General features: G+C 48.0%; 1 protein-coding gene across 1 annotated transcript in view; it reads left to right on the forward strand.

Moving 5' to 3' along the window:
* The window catches only part of LOC143696047 (uncharacterized), a 343,050-nt gene that overhangs the window by 49,490 nt on the left and 273,994 nt on the right, over positions 1 to 19,566 (forward strand). The window lies entirely within an intron of this gene.

The raw sequence follows: 19,566 nt of genomic DNA on the forward strand, positions 1-19,566 counted from the left end.
GCCGAGTGCCACCTTCTCAGCTGATTCAATTCCTATAAAAATCCCATTTTTAAATCATCTAACCCAAACAATCCAAAAACCAATATCAAAATAAAACCACCTGCACACAATTAATGTTTTAAAAATAATTTTAATTTTTCAAGAGTACTTAAGGATGTTATTAAAGTTTAATTGTTTGGTTGAAATGTCTGAGAAATTGTAGTGGTGTTTGGTCTTGTGTTTAGTATATTTGTAATATGAATTGTTTAACTAAGATGTGTTAGATTGCATGGTAGTTTCTTTACATATTTTTTATCTAAAGTACATTAGTCATCGAGTTAAAATTTTCAAAAGGTATTTCCTGATATATAATTTGTTTATTTATATGCATTGGTAATATTATAGTAATAGTTATTGTTGGTTGGAGTTGAATCATTGTTGGAGTTGAATCATTGTAAAGAAGAGTTGAGATTTTTATATTTTATTTTTATTATAATTTATTTAATTTCAATTATTATTTCTTTGTTTATAGTTTTATTGCAATTTGTTGAGGGGATAGGAAGGAAGTTCAAGGGCAGGAACATTTTTTCCTGGCTGGGAACTGGAATTCCAGACCCAGGGAGTGTGTGCGGGACCCCACAGACTGGGATCTAAGATGGGCTGGGATCAAATATGGACTGGGATCACATGGACGGGGATCACATGGATGGGGATCCTGTGGATCAGAACCCTCCAGACCAGGATAGCCTGAAGTGGGATCAAATATGGACTGGGACTGTATGGACTGGGATCCCAGGGACTGGGACCATATGGATCAGGACCACACAGACTGGGAGCAAATATGGGCTGGGACTGTTTTTTAAAGTAGCTTTGTTCTATAGTTTTTATTTCTGTTGTTAATTAAGCTCAGTGAAATAGCTGCTTGTGTTAAACTGCCTGCTTGGGTGGGATAACATCCAATGCACCCAGGATGAGGACACCTGTACAGATCTGCCAACTATCAGCACTCCCTGTCTGAAGGCAGAGTGCACCAAGGCCCAAAACCTGGAGGTGATAAAGAGAATGGACTAAAACCACAGCCAAGGAATCTGCATGCTCTAAAAAGGCAGATCCAGGGCAGAGCCATGCTAAACAGTTCTTGGAAGATGTAAACTGGGTGCATCTTGGCACTGAGGCAGGAGCACCCTGTTACCTTCAGGGATCCCCTGAAATACCTTTCCCCTTACATCAGCCTGGTGCATATTCATAGAGCCTCATGCACAGCAGCTGGGAAGGGTTTAACACTTTACTGGGTATATTAGTGTTCAGAAACACATAATCACCAGAATGATTATATGCAGGTGCTTTTATTGAAGAGCTCTGGGTGTCAGGGGTACCAACCCAAATCTGACTCCGACATGGGTTCGGGATGAACATGTTTTTATATTCTATCATTATATAACTTTCATGTTAATGATTAAACTTCAATTGTTCTATTGTATACATAGATTTCAGCCAAGCATGGGCTCCTTGTGGCCCCCCTCAAACTTCTAACATAGTTTCTCATGGTTCTTCCTATGATTATACAGTAATTATATTTAATTACTAAACAATCATCACATCTAACAATTATATCATTTATCATGTTCTGCTTACGCAGGTGCAATTTCACATGATCTGGCAAGCACAAAGCCTAACATTTTCAGAGTCTATTTTTGACATTTTTCCAGGGCCCCACTATCATTCTCCCCCCTTTGAAAGCATTTTCACTTCACTATAGGTGTAAATGTTTTCACTTGATATAGGCCTTTATTTCTCAATTTATTCTTGATGCTCTTCAAGTCCATGGTTGATGTAAACGTTGTCGTGGATGCTGTCACTCACTGGAGAACCAGAAGATGGTGGGCGTGGATCTCGTGTCAGTGCCTTTATTATCTTCTGGTTCCAGGATGTTTTCTTCTGTATCTCTCCTTTTAAGATGCTGTGAACTAACCAAATTGCTAAGAATACAATTAGTAAGATTATCACACTCTCAATGATAGATTTAATCCATGAACTCACATTCCACCCTAACCCTTTAAAGATTTTGCCTAGCCAGGTCGTAGTCAAATCCTTTTGCTCTTCTTGTGCTTCATGCTCTCTTTGTTTCAACTGATTGATGTCATATTCTACATCTGCAGTTACATTTGGGATGTGAACGCAGCAGTGACCAACCCGTCCCTTTAAAAATCCACATACTCCATGCTCTTTCAGGAGTAACAAATCTAAGGCTAATCGATTTTGTAAAGTCATTTTTGTGCTGGCTTAATTCTTTAAATCCTTCCCGGGTGACTCTTGCCAGTCTATCTACCTGACCTGTAAGTTTGTACAGCATCTCCCTACTCTGATAGTTTGCTGTAGGACCAAGCAAAGACTCTCGGGCCCACCCAAATTTCACTCCACTAGAGGGTTCTTGCCAAGTGTCATCTGGATTTTCATTGTCTAGAACTTCTCGTCTTGCTCTTATCTGCACAAGTTCATGTTTTCCGTTAAATGGGGACTTTTTCCAAATTGGACATGAGGTTGGGAGGCCTAAAGTAATTTCCTTTACTTTCCCATCTACAGGCAGATGTGTTGTCCAGGTGCCATTGCTTGCTGCCCATACAAATTGTCCTGGACCTCGGACTGTAATTCTGGTACATCCTACAACTGCTTTATAATTCACTCTGCCTTGTTTATGTTTGATCCCTCTGCAAGCACAGCCAGTTTGTAGGGCTATTGCCAGGGGTGGCATCGGCTTTATCTCTGCATCATCAGAAGTGCAGTCTTAAGTTTTATTACATGCCCACCAACTTACTTGGTCTGCCCTCGTTCTGCTACTGGTGGCAGTGTTTGTTACTGCTGGATCTGTTTCATTCTCGGGGCCTTCCCACTTAATGCACCAAGGGGTGTTTGCCATACATTGGAATCTTTGAAGGATACTCACAGACCATGCACTGTCCCAAGGCTCTGTCTGATCTTCCTGATCCTTGGCCTCACACTTCCATACCAGAGTGGTTTCTGTAACATTTTCTGTAATCTTTTTATAGTGTGGCAAATAGCATTGCCATTGTGTGATGCCTCCTGATTCTCCCATAGGGGTTCCTAGTGTGCCATCACTTAGAATACAGTCTTTCTGGCCCATGGGTCTCATCCATGTTCCTATTTTCTCCCAAGTTTCCTTGACTACTTGCCTCGATTCGGGTACCTGTTTGCATGCAATTGTTTTGTTGTTTTGTATTTCAGGTAGTTTTGATGTTATGATTCCCCAATTTACTGAGTCTCCTGCTGCCTTTGGTATTGGCAGACAGGCAGTTATTCTACTGGTGTTTTGCATTTTGGCAAAGGCTTTGACTAATCCAATCATTACATTCTCAGCCCAAACTGCATTAGAAACCTTTATCCCCTGTGTTTCTCCTTGTACTTCTCTCTTCATTCTAGAATGAAGAGTGGTTAGTTGATCTTTTTGCATTCCACATCCCAAAGACATTAATGACCATAACATTGGCACAATTACTGATAGCATTCTCAAAGTGATTAAACACATCTTATCTGCAGCCTTGTTGGTTCCACAGTTTACACAGTCCGTGATCCAGGATGGATTTTCTTCACTCGGGTGTAGTGAATCCAGGGGTCCACGCCGGCTACTTTGGCTGCTGTAAAGGTGGTCAGCAGTACCTGGTGGGCTCCACTCCACTTTTCTTTCAGCGGTTCTTCGTTCCAGTTCTTGATGTACACCTCGTCTCCTGGATGTATGTTATGAACTGGGCTCTCGAGAGTCAGTGGTCTATTCCACACGAGGATGCTCCGGAGCCGAGCTAAAGTTTTCCCGAGAGACAGAACATAATTATACACTTCCTGCTTTCCTGTGACGTGCACATTAGGGTTAGGCTCAGGAGATTCATATGGTTTCCCATGCAATATCTCCTAAGGACTGACTGACATCCCACTCCTAGGCTTTATCCAAATCCTCAACAGTGCTATTGGCAAAGCCTGGGGCCACTGCAATTTGGCTTCTTGGCATATTTTACTGATTTGCCTCTCTAGTGTCTGATTCATCCTCTCTACCTGTCCACTCGACTGGGGTCTCCATGGTGTGTGGAGGTCCCAAGTTATCCCCAGCAATCTACTTACCTCTCTTACTACTGTAGCTATGAAATGGGGCCCCCTATCTGATGATGCCCTAGTGGCACCCCGAATCTGGGAATAATCTCCTGTAGTAACCACTTTACTGTTTCCTTTGCTTGGTTGGTGCGACAGGGAAGGGCTTCTGGCCAGCCAGAGAATGTGTCAACCCCCACTAACAGGTATTTGTATCCTCGAGTTCTTGGCAGTTCTACAAAATCTACCTGCCAATAGTCTCCTGGCTCTATTCCTATCCGAATTCTTCCTAGCTGTGCCTGTTGCCAGCCACTGGGTTGTTTTTCAAGCAGATATCGCACTTTGACATTACTGATTTTGCCATTGTTAACATCCGTACCGAAATTAAACTCTGCTTTAGCAATTTTACCAATGCCTCTGCTCCCCAGTGACATTCATTATGTTTAATTTGTAGAACTTCTCTCATTATCAAGGGGGTACCACTATCTGTCCTTGTGCAGTCACATACCATTCCTCTGAATTCTTTTGTGCATTTAGCAAACGTGCCAGTCTCTCATCTTCTACTGAATATTTTGGTTCTGGAGGCAAATTGAATTGGGATACATTAAGCTATAAAGGTATCAATGCCATTGTTGTTTGCACCTCTCGAGCAACCTGTTGGGCTGCCCAGTCTGCCTTTCGATTTCCCTCACAGATTTTGGAGTTTCCTGATTGCTGTGCTTTGCAGTGTATGATTGCCACTTGTTCAGGTTTTTGTACTGCTTTTATCAATTGCAGGACTGCATCCTGATGTTTAATGTGCATACCCAGAGAAGGACAATAGTCCCCTTTCTTTCCACAGTGCTCCGTGTACATGCACCACTCCAAAAGCATATTTTGAGTCAGTCCAGATATTTACCTTTTTCCCTTCACTTAATTCTAGTGCCCTGGTTAAAGCAACCAGTTCTGCCTTCTGGGCAGATGTATTTGGTGGTAATGCCTTTGCCTCCACTGCTGTACTGACTGTTGTTACCGCATACCCAGCGTATCTGGTTCCGTTTTCCACAAAGCTGCTCCCATCTGTAAACAGCTCCCACTCTGGCTGCTCTAGTGGGACGTCTTTCAGGTCTTCTCTTGCTGAGTAGGTGTACTCTATTACCTCCACACAGTCATGCTCTAATGGGCCTTCTTCAGTTGTGGTACCTGGGAACAAAGCTGGATTCAAAAGGTTAGTTGTTTTTAATGTGACATCATCCTGCTCAGTCAGGACTGCCTGGAATTTCATCATCCTGCTTGGCGATAGCCAATGGCCCCCTTCTGCTCTAAGACAGTGGTTACCAAGTGTGGTATATTGACATCTATGTGCCTTCCCATCGTGAGCTTCCTGGCTTCTTGTATCAGCATCAGAGTGGCTGCGACTGCCCGCAGACATGGAGGCCACCCGGCACTTATGCTGTCAAGTTGTTTGGAAAAGTAGCCCAGCGGCCTTTTCCAGCTTCCCAGACCTTGGGTCAGGACTCCTAGTGCTAGGCGCAGCCTTTCATGGACAAACAGCTGAAAATCTTTAGACAGATCAGGTAAGCCTAATGCTGGAGCAGTTGTCAGTGCTTCCTTTAATTTTAGGAAGGCTTCTTTCTGTGGCTTGCCCCAGGTGAATGGCTGCATCTTCTGAGCTTCACACAGGGGTTTCGCAATCAGTCCATAGTCCATGATCCACAGGCGACACCATCCTGCCATCCCGAGGAAGACTCGCAGCTCATGTAGATTCTGGGGCTCTGGAATAGCACAAATAGCTTGGATACGGTTAGTGCCTAGTTTTCATTGCCCTTGTGAAATTTCATATCCCAGGTAGATCACAGTCTGTTGGGCAATTTGTGCCTTTCCTCTGGATACTTTATAACCTCCCATTCCCAGGGAATTTAAAATCTCAATGGTTACCTTTATACAGGTTGCTTTTCTTCTGTAGCTATTAGTACATCATCAACATACTGCAACAACAGGTATTGGTCTCTTGGTACTTGCCCATTCTCGGTCCAAATCTCCAGCTCCTTTGCCAGTTGGTTTCCGAATAGGGTCGGCGAGTTCTTATATCGTGTCCAGGTGAGCTGGGTCTTTCTCCCATTCCCTGGGTTTTCCCACTCACACGCAAACAGTTTCCTACTTTCTTTGTCAAGGGGGGATGCAGAAAAAGGCATCTTTTAAATCAATTTCAGTAAACCACTTATATATCTCCTTTACGGATGTTAGCAATGTGTAAGGATTTGTTACCACTGGAGAAATGTCCTTTGTGATTTTATTTATTGCTCTCAAATCCTGCACTAATCTATATTCACCATTTGGCTTCTTTACTGGAAATATTGGTGTATTAAATTCTGATTCACATTCTTCTAAAATTCGGTATTTCAAGAATTTCTCAATAATCTTTACTATTCCTTGCTGTGCTTCTGGTTTTATGGGATAGTGTTTGACTTGTACAGCCCTCGCCCCTTCTTTTAACTCTACATGCACTGGTTGTGCCAATTTAGATTTCCCTGGTATATCTGTCTCCCATACAGAGGGAATCACTGCATCTCCTACCTCCCTAGGGATAGAGGGAACAGGTTTTTCTTTGATCATTAATATCTGTCCCGTCTTTGATTCAGGTATTTTCATTATAAGCTCCCCATTTTCAAAGGTTATTACCGTATCAAGTTTCTCTAGCAAATCTCTCCCTACAAGCGGAATTGGACCCTCAGATACGTATAGGAATTCGTGTGTTATAACTTTGTTCCCAAAACACAAATCTAGGGGTTGCAAGAATGGCCGTTTTTCCTCTTTCCCTGTAGCGCCGACTATTGTTGTTTGCTTGTCCCCAATTTGTCCTTGCAGATCATTCAATACCGAGTAAGTAGCTCCTGTATCTATTAGAAATTTGACCTCTTTATGTCCTAATTGTTTATTTATAACAGGTTCCTTAACTTGTTCTACTGGCTCTGTGTCTAGTCAGCTGGTATACTCCCCCAAAACCATCCCCTTGGTAACCTGCTGGCACTGATTGCCCTGGTGAAACTGGTTGTTCAAGTCTGGACATTGTCTCTTCCAGTGCCCCTCCCGCTTGCAATACGCACATTGATTTAGGTTTAACCCCTGCGTGACTGGTCTCCTATTTTGACTATTCCTGTTACATCCCCTGAAATTTGGGTTCCCTTTTCCTTGTATTACTGCCAACAGATTCTGCTGCTGCCTTTTACTAGCTTCTCTTTCGCGATTGTTATATACCTTCCAGGCTACCTCAAGTAGCTTATCCAAATTCCTTAGTTCTTCCCCTTCTAATTTTGCAATTTTCTACGAATATCGTCCTGTGACTGGCCCAAGAATATGAGAGCGAGCTGAACCTTTGCTTGTTCTGTGTCCATTTGGAGATCTGTATATTTTCTTGCTACTCCTTAAGCCTCTCCAAAAATGCAGTGGGAGATTCCTTCTTTTCCTGCCAAACTTCATATAGTTTAGACCAATTTATAGTTTTGGGCACAGCATTCTGAACTCCTATTTGGATCCACTCTTGATATTTCCGTAGTCTCCCCATATCGCAAAATAAATTAGGGTCCCAATTTGGATGCTCAATTGGGAAATTCTCATCTCAATTCCCTGTTACGAGTCCATTTCTGATGTCCTCTCTTGCCCTTTCTTTGTCTGCCTTAAGTACCATCTCTTTCTCAGTAGAATCCATCAAAGTGTCTAATATTAATATATTAGATATATTAATATACTAAATATAAATATATATTAGATATATTAATATACTATATATAAATATATATTAGATATATTATTATACTATATATATATGTATTAATATACATATTAATTTATGTCATCTGAGTCAGGATTTTGAGGTTTTTATAACCATTTTTAATACTCATGCCATTTTATCAGGATTTTCTCTATGAATTCTGGCTGATTGTTTCCAAATAACTAAATCTGCAGGAGAGAAAGGCACTTTTACAAATACTGGCCCTTCCACTCCTACACTTTGTTGCAAGGGGGCAATTACAGTCCGTTTTTGTCTGCCTATGTCTTTTCTATCCATAACTGGGGCAAGGTTAGACCAACTCCTGGTTCTGGGGGCTACCCCATCATTGATTCTCTCTCTCTCCTTCCTGCCACAGTTAGGTTTTGCTCATCTTCCGAGGAAGAGAGATCAGGTGACGATGGGAGAGGAGGATAAAGAGGGAAGGGTGTACTAGACGAGACAGGTTCAGGACTAGGTGGGGTAGGAGCAGGCAGTGGGATAGGGACAGATGGAACAGGTGGGGTAGGGTTAGGTTCTCTTGTTCCTATTGGAGCTACCTGTAAATCAATATCTGTATAATTTTCCCTACTCAGGCTTTCTTTCAACCCCAAGTTCCAAACAACGTTCCTCACAAACCCCACACTTATTGCTTGCAGTTGTTTTAACCATCATTAATCCACATTCATCCTGCCATTCTGGCTTTGCCCGTAAATAGAAAAACAAATCAACATACGGAACCTCATCCCATTTTCCTTCTTGTTTACAAAACGACATTAACTGCGAAATAGTGTTATATTGCAGAGTCCCGTATTTTGGCCATTTTTCACCATTCTCCCAGGCATATTCTGGCCACCATGTATTACAATAATCAATCAACTTAGCTTTACGTAATTCTTCCCCAAAATTACCCTGTTTCCAATGTGCTAGTAAGCACCCCAAAGGAGAACTTTGCGGGATAGAGGCGTTGCCGCCCAAAATCCCTTTCAGTTTCTCCATTCCAAATATACCACAAATTGCCGAACCCGCAACGCTCTCGCGATTGTCTTATGGGACGGTGCCTGGGCTTGTACCAGCAGGAATTCCTTTAGCCCAACCAAGCGTAGCTTTCGCTGCGTCTCATTGGCAGGCACCCAAACCAAAGTAAAAAGCACCTTACCTTTCTCCCGGGGACGTGGCGAGCGGCAGAAGCGGTCGCGGCCGATCGAGCTCCCCGAGAATCCCTCGGTGCCGGCTGGAGCGCGGTCGAGTCGTGAAACTCGCTCAGCAGCACCCGCAGGATCTCATCCGGGGTCGCCAAAATGTTAGCGTTCAGAAACACATAATCACAGAAGCGATTATATGCGGTGCTTTTTATTCAAGAGCTCTGGGAATCGGGGTAGTTTCCACCCAAATCTGATTCCGACCATACATTCGAGGTGAACCTGTTTTATACTCTATCATTACATAACTTTCATGTAATTATTAAACTTATATTGTTGTATTGTATGCACAGATTTCAGCTAAACATAGCCCCCTTTAAATTTCCAACAGAGTTTCTCACGATTCTTCTTATGGTTATATAATAATTCTATTTAATTACTAAACAATCACCACATCTAACAATTATATCTTTTATCATACTGCTTACGCAGGTGCAGTGACCTGAGAAAACACAAAGCCCAATATTTTCAAAGACTATTTTTAACATTTTCCAGGGCTCCACTATCACTTTTATTTCTTGTGGAAAAAACCCTCCATCTCAACCAGGCACTCATGGCCAAAACTGGGCAACTGCCTCTGGAATTCCTTATATCCAAGGATAGCTCCCAGACAAAAGCTGCCAGCACTGACAAGTCTGGCTGGCCTTGGCTTCCTGAGGGCTGGCCCTCATCTGCCTCTGAAACACTGGGGCTGGGTGCTTTCCTTCCTTATGAAAAGAGCTCTTCTTCCTGTCCAGGCACCCACAGGCAAAACTGAGATTGCACCTCCAAAATGCCCAATGTCCAAGGAAAGCCCCTAGACAAAAGGTGCCAGGAGAGACAGGGCTGGCTGGCTTGGCCTGAGGGTGGCCACCTCTCATCTTCTTCCTAAACACTTGGACTTTGTGCTTTACTTTCCTATGGGCAAAAACACCCATCTTGACCATGGCCAAAACTGGGATTCCACCTCCAAAACTCCGTACATCCAAGGATTGCTCCCAGGTGAAAGCTGCCAGGACAGACAGGTCTGGCTGCCCTCGGGCTCCTGGGGGTGCCTCTCCCCTGCTGTCCAAACACTGGGGCTGGGTGCTTTCCTTCCTATGGAAAAGAACCGTCCTTCTTATCCATGCAGAAACGGCCGAAATTGGGGTTCCACCTCCCAAATTCCTGATATCCAAGGGTTGCTTTCAGACAAAAGCTGCCAGGACAGAGAGGTCTGGCTGGCCTTGGCCTCTGATGGCCACCTTTCATCTGCCCCTGAGACACCACCGGTGTTCTGTGCTTTCCTTCCTATGGAAAAGAACCATCCTTCTCCTCCAGTGTCCATGTCTGAAATTGGGATTCCACCTCTGAAATTCTCAATATCCAAGGGTTGCTCCCAGGCAAAACCTGCCAGTACCGTTAAGGCTGGCTGGCCTTGGCCTCTGGTGGCTGCGCCTGCAACAGCGGGGCTGGGTTCTTTCCTTCCCATGGAGATCCCTGGGACACTGTGGGGACCTCATGGAACCAAGGGGATCATTGTGGCACCACTGGAGCCCATGGAACCAAGGGGATCATTGTGGCACCACTGGAGCCCAGGGAACCAAGGGGATCATTGTGGCACCACTGGAGCCCATGGAACCAAGGGGATCATTGTGGCACCACTGGAGCCCAGGGAACCAAGGGGATCATTGTGGCACCACTGGAGCCCAGGGAACCAAGGGGATCATTGTGGCCCCACTGGAGCCCATGGAACCAAGGGGATCATTGTGGCACCACTGGAGCCAGGGAACCAAGAGGCCATGGTGACACAGAGGGGCTCCATGGACCCAGAGACCATTGTGGCTCTGTGGGGCCTGATGGAACCATGGAGACCATTCCAACCTTCAGGGCCTCGTGTCACCAAGACGGCATTATGACACCTCAGGGCCCCATAGAAGCAAAGGACCATTGGGACACTGTGGGGCCCCATGGAACCCAGGGAACATGGAACAGCTCTGGCTGGCTTGGCCTCCCAGGGCCCACCTGACAGCTCTGGCTGATCTTGGCATGTCAAGGACTGCCTCTCATCAGCTCCTGGAACACTGGGGCTCTCTGCTTTCCTTGCTATGGAAAAGGGCTGTCTGACTTTTCAGATGCCCATTGCCAAAAGGGGTACTCTCCCTAAAATAATTTCCTCTATGCAAGGGTATCTCACAAAACAAAACCTGCCAGCTCTGGCTGGCCTTGGCCTCTGGTGGTCACCTCTCATCTGCCCCTGAAACACTGGGGCTCTGTTCCTTCATTCCTATGGAAAAGAACCAGCCTTCTTGTCCAGGGACCATGGCCAAAATTAGAATTTGGCCTCCCAAATTCTGTATATCCAAGGATTGCTCCCAGACAAAAGTAGCCAGGGCAGACAGGTCGAGCTGGCCCTGTCCTCTGGTGATTTCTTTAGACTCTGAGCTGAATGTTTTCATTTGGAAACACCTTGGAGAGGGCCCAGTAATGTCCAAAGGGGTTTGGAGGCCTTGGGAACATGAGCACTGTATAGGGACAAAGGAGCTCTGTGCTCAGTGGGGTGGAGACTGAGGACAGTGGAGCAGAGCCATGAGAGTGTTTAAAGAGCGATTTCAGGGATGGTGGATCCTTTTGACATAGTGGAAAACAGCCAGAGAGAGAAAGAATCAACGCCAAGGGCAGCTGGGGAGGCCCAGAGTGGCATGAGGAGAAAGGAATTTCCCTGTCAGGGCAGGGCTGTGGTGCAGCACGTCCCCAGCAGGAGCCTGGAGCAGCCCCAGGCTTTGTGTGGGCAGGCAGGGGCAGGCAGGAGGCAGAGCTGTCAGCAAAGGAAGGGCCCAGCCAGGTGGGGCAGCCGGGGGATGCCCAGAGCCTGCAGGGACAGAGGCCAGGGCAGGGACACCGTGGGACAGCCTGGGCTGCACAGGGCACAGGGATGGGCAGCAGCTGCAAGACAGCCCTGACAGAGCCAACCTGGGCAGCGCTTTGGCCATGACTGCTGGCCCTGGGCCTGAGCCAGGAGGGGACAAGTGACCCTTGCAGGCCTGGGGCCTCATTGCCTCCTTGTCCCTGCTCAGCAGCCTGGCAGGGGCCGCCCCACGCTCCTGCCCTTGGCATTGCCCATCCCCACATGCCAGGGCCCATCCCGGGAAGAGCCCTGAGCAAGGAGGGAGGGACAGGATCTGCCTGGCCAGGCCCTGGGGCTCAGGCCTTGGCCCTTTACATTCCTGAAACAAATCCAGGTTTGCTCAGCACCAGAGACACCTTTGCCTTGTTTGTCCCCAGCTGCCATCAGTGCCTCCAGTGTTCTGCTCTCCCTGGAACCTGGGTACTCTTTCTCAGTCCTGTCCCTCACAGGGATCTCTTTAAAGTACAGGAAACTTCAGTATTTCAATCTCACTGTGAGCTCTTGAAAAGTCTTTGAGCCCACTCTGAGGTACTGGGTGTGATGCAAAGAGCAGCAAAGGCCCAGAGGGTGATTAAAGTCCTTGTGCTGTGTCTGTGCTGCTGAGCTGGGCCGGGCTCCTGGCCCAGAGGCAGCTCCTGGCAAGGGCAGCAGAGCTGCAGAGAGACAGCTCTGGCCAGGAGCAGCTCCTGTGCACAGCCCAGCAGGGCTGGGGCACTGCCAGGGCCCCTCAGGGACACGAGCAGGGCACAGACAGAGCTCACAGGGGCTCAGCACTGGCCGGGGCTGTGGGATGTCCCCGCGGGGGCTGTGTCACAGCAGCACCTCTGGGGCTGTGTCCCAGAGCCACAGAGCAGCTGGGATAGCAGCAAGGGGCTGTGTGACAGCTCAGAGTGGGCTCGGTGACAGCACTGAGGGGGTTGTGACATCACAGAGCTAGCTGTGACGTCACAGAAGGCAGCTCTGTGACATCACAATGTGGGTTGTGACACAGAGTGACAGAGCAGCTGTGTGATGTCACAGAGGAGGCTGTGACATCACAGGGTGACTGTGACATCACAAATCTGCTGTGTGACACCACATAGCAGCTGATTGACATCATATGGAGGTTGTGTGACATAACAGAGTGGTTGTGTGACATAACAGAGTGGTTGTGTGACATCATGGGGGCTGTGTGAGGTCACTGGGGCGGTCACTCTGCCCCGGTCCCCTCACAGCTCCCCCCAGAGCAGTCCAACCCTGCTCGTGCACAGCAGGGTCCCCTGTCCCCCCGGGTCCCCCCGCCCCCGGGCCCCCGCAGCCTCCCCCAGAGGATGTTCCACGAGATCGACCCCAGAGCCTGACACGGGGACGGGGGCCGGGGCCCTGGGGGTGGCACAGGGGGACAGGGACCCCCCGGCAGCGTCCCCGTGTCCCCCATGGCCAGAGCCTGGGCCAGGGCTCCTTCACCCTGTTATAGATAAATATCATAATATTGGCTTTTTGCAAATATTAAAATGGATTTTATATGTGTGGTGTTAAAATAACTTTATTCTAAAGATGTAGTTTTTATTTCTGTTGTTAATTGAGCTTAGACATAGTAGTGAAATAGCTGATAGAAGTGTGCTTGTGTTAAAATGCCTGCTTGGATGGGATAACATCCAATGCACACGGGATGAGGACACCTGTACAGATCTGCCAACTATCAGCACTCCCCGTCTGAAGGCAGAGTGCACCAAGGCCCAAAACCTGGAGGTGATAAAGAGAAGGAGCCAAAACCACAGCCAAGAAACACACATGCTCTGAAAAGGCAGACCCAGGGAGGGGCCATGTAAAATCATTCCTGGAATATGTAAAGTAGTTTATGGATATGCATGAGGCTCTATGAATATGCACCAGGCTGATGTAAGGGGAAAGGTATTTCAGGGGATCCCCGAAGGTAACAGGGTGCTCCTGGCTGAGTGCCAAGATGCACCCGGCCGTAATAACCTTTGCTCCATGGTCCTGGTCTCCCATTGTCCTTTATTAAACTTTGTACATTTTCACAGGAGAGTGAACGCGTTTTTCACAAATGGAATCTCAAGAAACAGGGTCAGTTGTTAAGCCAAGGCTCTGCTTTGACCAAGTGGGGCCTCATGGGACACAGGTGCCACTGGGACATTGCCAGGTCTGCTAGGAACAAGGCTCCATTATTGCACAGTGTTACAGATGAGTAATGTCATAGTTGGGTCTCACAGTGAGGAGATAGATCCTATGTGTGTGTTAAGATGTGTAGTGATGTTATTGTCATCTGTCCCCCATAGTCCTCTTCCCCTCCCCTTGTAATGGCCTTGGTGGTTGGGGCATTTGGGGAGGGCAGGTTTGTCACTGGAAGACAGGCATGGCAACACCTGCTCTCCAGTCAGGTTGCAAGAAAGCATTCTCCACCAATGGACGGCCACAAAGAGTTACCTGACAGACTTTGGGTGGGGCTAGGATTACCTGATGCAACACCAAAAGTCTAAAAGGAGGAGCAGCCAATTTGTGAAGGAGCCATGTGGCTGATAGACATGGGGTGGGGAAGGCCTCCCAGTGCTGTGATTTCTCCTGTTTCGGTCCTTTGTTGTCATTTTTTTCAAGGTTGAATCACCCTTAAAATTTTAAAAGTAGCGGTCATGTCTCACAGACAGCAAGGCCTCAGGGCGCCCAGGAGAGCGGCGTGACAATGACATCTTGGGGAACCAAGTGTCACCTGCAAACACAACGGGGCCTCATGGAAGCCAGGGGCCACTTGGATATTGCCAGGGCAGGTGGAACTCAGTGTCCATTGTGACACAGCACAGCCTCGTGGAACTCAGCAGAGCATTGGGACAGCCTGGAATCTCATGGAGCCAAGGCTCTGCTTTGGCAAAGTGGGGCCCACAGGACACAGGTGCCACTGGGACATTGCCAGCTCTTGTGGAACCCAGTGTCCACTGTGACCCAGCAGAACCTCATGGAAACACGGGGGCCACTGTGACACAATGGAATCTCATGGAAGCAAGTGTCAGTTGTGAACGCAGCAGGGCCTCACAGAACCCAGGGGCAACGGGGACCGTGCTGTGGCTCGTGGGAGCAAGGGGCCATTGTGACCCAGCGGGGCCTCCTGGAACCCAGGAGACCATTGTGGGCCCATGGATCCTCATAGAAGCACGGCCCCGTTGTGACAAAGTGCAGCATCACAATGGTCTCCTGGGTTCCATGAGTCCTCGCTGTGTTTAGAATTGACACTTGGTTCCCCAAGATTCCATGGCATCCCTCTGCTCTCCTGTGATTTGAGGCTGTGCTGTGTCTCAATGGACACTTGCTTCCTCCAAGGCTGGAGATGTCCCAGTGGCACTGGGCTTCCATGAGGCCGCGCTTTGTCACAATGGGGCCTTGCTGCCATGAGATTCCATTGTCCCACAATGGTCTCCTGGGTGCCACAAGGCCTGCCTTTGTCACAGTGGAACCTTGCTTGCAGGAGCCCTGGCAATGTCCCAGTGGCACAGGGGTTCCATGAGACCCTGCCGTGTCACAATGGGCCCTTGGCTCCATCAGTTTCATTGTGTCCCAGGGCTCTCCTAGGTCCCATGAGGCCTTGGTCTGACACAGTGGTGTCTTGCTCCTACCAGGCCTGACAATGACCCAGTGGCACCTGTGTCCCATGAGACCCCACTTGATCAAAGCAGAGCCTTGCTCCCATGAGATTCCATTGTGTCACAATGTTCTGCTTGGTTTCATGGGAACCTGATGTGTTGACAATTGATCCTTGAATCCTAGAGGTTCCATTGCATTACGGCACTGTCCTTGGTTCCGTGAGGCCCAGCTTTGTCACAACTGGACCTTGGTTCCATGACATTCCATTGTATCACAGCTGTGTCCTTGGTTCCATGAGGCCCTGCTGGGTCACAGTGGAGCCTTTGTGCCATTCGTTTCCATGGTGCCACAATGGTCTCCAGCATTCCATGAGGCCATGCAGCAAAAGAGTGGACCCTTGAATCCATGAGTTCCCATTCCATCAGGATGATCTCTTGCATTCCATGAGGCCCTGCTGTGTCACTAAGGAGCCTTTGTTCCATGTATTCCCATTGGGACACCATGGTCTCCAGTGCTCCATGAGGCTGAGCCATGAAACTCTGGGCTCTTGGTTCCATGAGATCCCACCACGGTGTCACCATGGTCTCCTGGGTCCTGTAACAATAACACTTGGTTCCATGAGATCCCACCACGGTGTCACCATGGTCTCCTGGCTCCTGTAACAATTCACACTTGGTTCCATGAGATCCCACCACGGTGTCACCATGGTCTCCTGGGTCCTGTAACAATTCACACTTGGTTCCATGAGATCCCACCACGGTGTCACCATGGTCTCCTGGGTCCCATGAGGGCCCCTCTCTGTGCCACAGTGTTTGCCTTGGTTTCCTGAGAAGCTGATGTGTTGACAGTTGACCCTTGGTTCCTTGAGATTCCATTGCATCCCAGCAGTGTCCTTGGTTTCATAAAGCCCAGGTTTGTCACAAGGGAGCCGTGGTTTCAGGATATTCCATGGTGCCACAATGGTCTCACCACTCTCTGAGGCTGCACAGTGAAACAGTGGACACCTGGTTCCATGAGATTCTGTGGGGTAATAGTCAATTCTTTTGCTTCTTTTCTGCCAAGGTCGGGATGAAATCCCAAGACAGCATTTCTTGTTTGGACTCAGGTGTTCATTAGCTCTTGTCTCTAGAACAGTCTCACAAGCTGTGAGTTCTGCAGCACTTCACTAACAAGGTAAAAAGTGCAGCCCCATCTCTCTCTCTGCAAGGTCTTTTGAGGATAAACTGTCAAATTAAGAAATGATGCCTAAATTATTTTTACTTTTAACCCAATAACGAAGCACCCGTGCCCAACATAAGGGACTTTTTTATCCAATTACACAGTACCACCCAAACCCAAGGAGGAGGAGGAGGAGGAGAAGGAGAAGGAAAACAAGGTGGAGAAGAAGAAGAGGAAGAAGAAGAAGAAGAAGAAGAAGAAGAAGAAGAAGAAGAAGAAGAAGAAGAAGAAGAAGAAGAAGAAGAAGAAGAAGAAGATGAAGCAGGTGAAGAAGGCAAAGAAAAAGGATCAGCCTCCACCCTAAAACCTCCATCTTGCTTTATATATATTACTATATTCTCAAACCTTAAACTCCAAGTTGTCCACCATGTGATATTACACCCTTCTATTCAAACTCCACACCCATAATCCCAGTTCCATCATTCCATTTTGGAAGCCTTCTCCACAGCCTCAGGTCAAATGCAGTGTTCTCTTGGGGGTCAGTGTCTGTCAGCTCAGAAAGTCCAAAATTCTCAGCAGCCCGGGTTCCAACAGGTAACAATGTTCTCCTGTGTTCCAGTAGGTTCCATTGGGCCCGGCTCTGTCACCATGGACACCTGGTTCCATGGGATTCTATTGGGTGACAATGTTCTCCAGTGTCACCATGGACACCTGGTTCCATGGATTCCATGGGGTGACAATGTTCTCCAGTGTCACCATGGACACCTGGTTCCATGGATTCCATGGGGTGACAGTGTTCTCCAGTGTTCCATCAGGCCCGGCTCTGTCCCCATGGACACTCGGTTCCATGGGCAGTGTCCGTGTCCCAGTGGCACCTGTGTTCCATGGCACCCCTGTCTGACCAGGGACAGTTTGTCCCAGGACATTCCATGGAGTCCCAGCGGTCACTTGGGTTCCATGCAGGTGCCTGGGCAGCGGGAGCTCAGCCCAAAGATCCTGGGGGTCCCTGGGCTGGTGTTTGTTGGGGGGAACCTTTGGATCTTGCAGGGCTCCAAAGCTGAGCCGCGGATGCCCCTTGGGACTGAGTGGAGCATCATGGAAGCCAGGAGAGCCTGATGGAGCCAGGAGACCCTGATGGAGCCAGGAGAGCCTGATGGAGCCAGGAGAGCCTGATGGGAGCCAGGAGACCCTGATGGGAGCCAGGAGACCCTGATGGAGCCAGGAGACCCTGATGGAAGCCAAGAGACCCTGATGGGAGCCAGGAGAGCCTCATGGAGCCAGGAGAGCCTGATGGAGCCAGGAGACCCTGATGGAGCCAGGAGAGCCTGATGGAGCCAGGAGACCCTGATGGAAGCCAGGAGAGCCTGATGGAGCCAGGAGACCCTGATGGAGCCAAGGCTGCAGTGGGACCCAGAGGGACCTCACGGGAGCCAGGAGAGCGTTGTGAGGCTGTGGAACAATGTGGCACCGAGGTTTCACTGGGGCTTGGCAGAAGCTCCTGGAGACAAGGAAGCGCTGGGAGCCTCCGGAATCAGCGTCTGCAGGAGGATTTTCTGCTCCCTCCTGGGATGCTGGTGGACAATAAAGCCTGAGGCAGCCTCCCAAGGGTCCGGCTGTGCCACCAGCGGGGGCCACATCTGGGGGGACGCCCGGCCAGCCCTGGCCCTGCTGCTCCTCCTGGCCGGGCCTGGAGCTGCTTGGAGCCCGGGCTGGGGGAATCCTCAGGGCTGTGCAAGGAAAGGTTCAGCACAAGCAGCCCTGGAGCGAGATGTGCAGTGTGAAACACGCCAAACACTTGATTTTGAAATTTTTAAAGTTCATTAGTAATAAAATGGTTATAAAAATAGCAATGCAATTAGAGTAATAATAATTTGGACAATTTGAATTAGGACAATATGAGACAGTAGAGAGAAAGGGTTATAGGGCGGCGCGAGCCCGAGAAAGGACACCCGTTAACAAAGGATTAACCCTTAAAAACAACAGCCTGTTGCATATTCATACACTTCATCCAGGATGCATAAATTCCATTCAAACACAGGATTCTGTCTGGGCAGTGCCACCTTCTTCCTCCGAATCCTAACAGCGCCTTCGAGGCGGGAAGAAGTTCATTTCTTCTGATAAGAGGGCAAGAAATTCTTTTTCTCTGAAAGATTTAGGTGTCCTGTGGCTGCTATCTCAGTGCGAGTCCTTTCTTTAAAACAAGAATCCTACATAGCATCGTTTCTATTTTAACAATTTTTATAACCTAAAACTATATTTAACACAGTACTTAAGAGAATTAATACAGCATTACTTTCTAACAGCAGACATATAATATTCATTTTAATATTTGCGAAAAGCCAATCATAAAATACATGCATTTTTCACATGCAGGCAAAGCCAGCGAGGCAGCAGAGCAAGAGAGAGAGCAGAGCCAGTGACACAACAAACGCACCGAGAGCGAGAGAGCAAGTTTGAACAGAGCTTGCAAAGGGCAAAATCAGCTCAGACCAGGTTAGACTGAAGAACAAGGAGCACCAGGCATGGGCTGATGGTCCAGGTAAAAAGTTCCAGCGTGAGGAGGACGACAGAAGCCTTCATCCAAAGAGCACCAGAAGACTGAGGGCCGCCACAGGAGGAACGGACGCAGGCGCTGAAGCCACACACGGCTGTAAAACCGGGACACAGCTTTATGCAAATGTGAGTATGCTAATGAAGTGTTGTAATTGTGACTTTTAAAATGGAGCTGAAGGCTAAAGGAGACCGAGTGGGTTTTTGCCAGAGAGATCCCCCTCGCTCCCAGCGCTGGATACACAAATCCCTGCTCTGTCTGACTGCAGAGTTTGATTTCCTCGCCCAGTTTGTCCCACTCCCCCTTTCCCTGCGCTCTCCTCCCCTCTCCCAGTCCCATTTATGGGATTTGGGGTCATTTATGGGATTTGGGATCATTTATGGGATTGGGA

This window comes from Agelaius phoeniceus, chromosome 28, assembly GCF_051311805.1.
Source record: "Agelaius phoeniceus isolate bAgePho1 chromosome 28, bAgePho1.hap1, whole genome shotgun sequence".
Taxonomy (NCBI): domain Eukaryota; kingdom Metazoa; phylum Chordata; class Aves; order Passeriformes; family Icteridae; genus Agelaius; species Agelaius phoeniceus.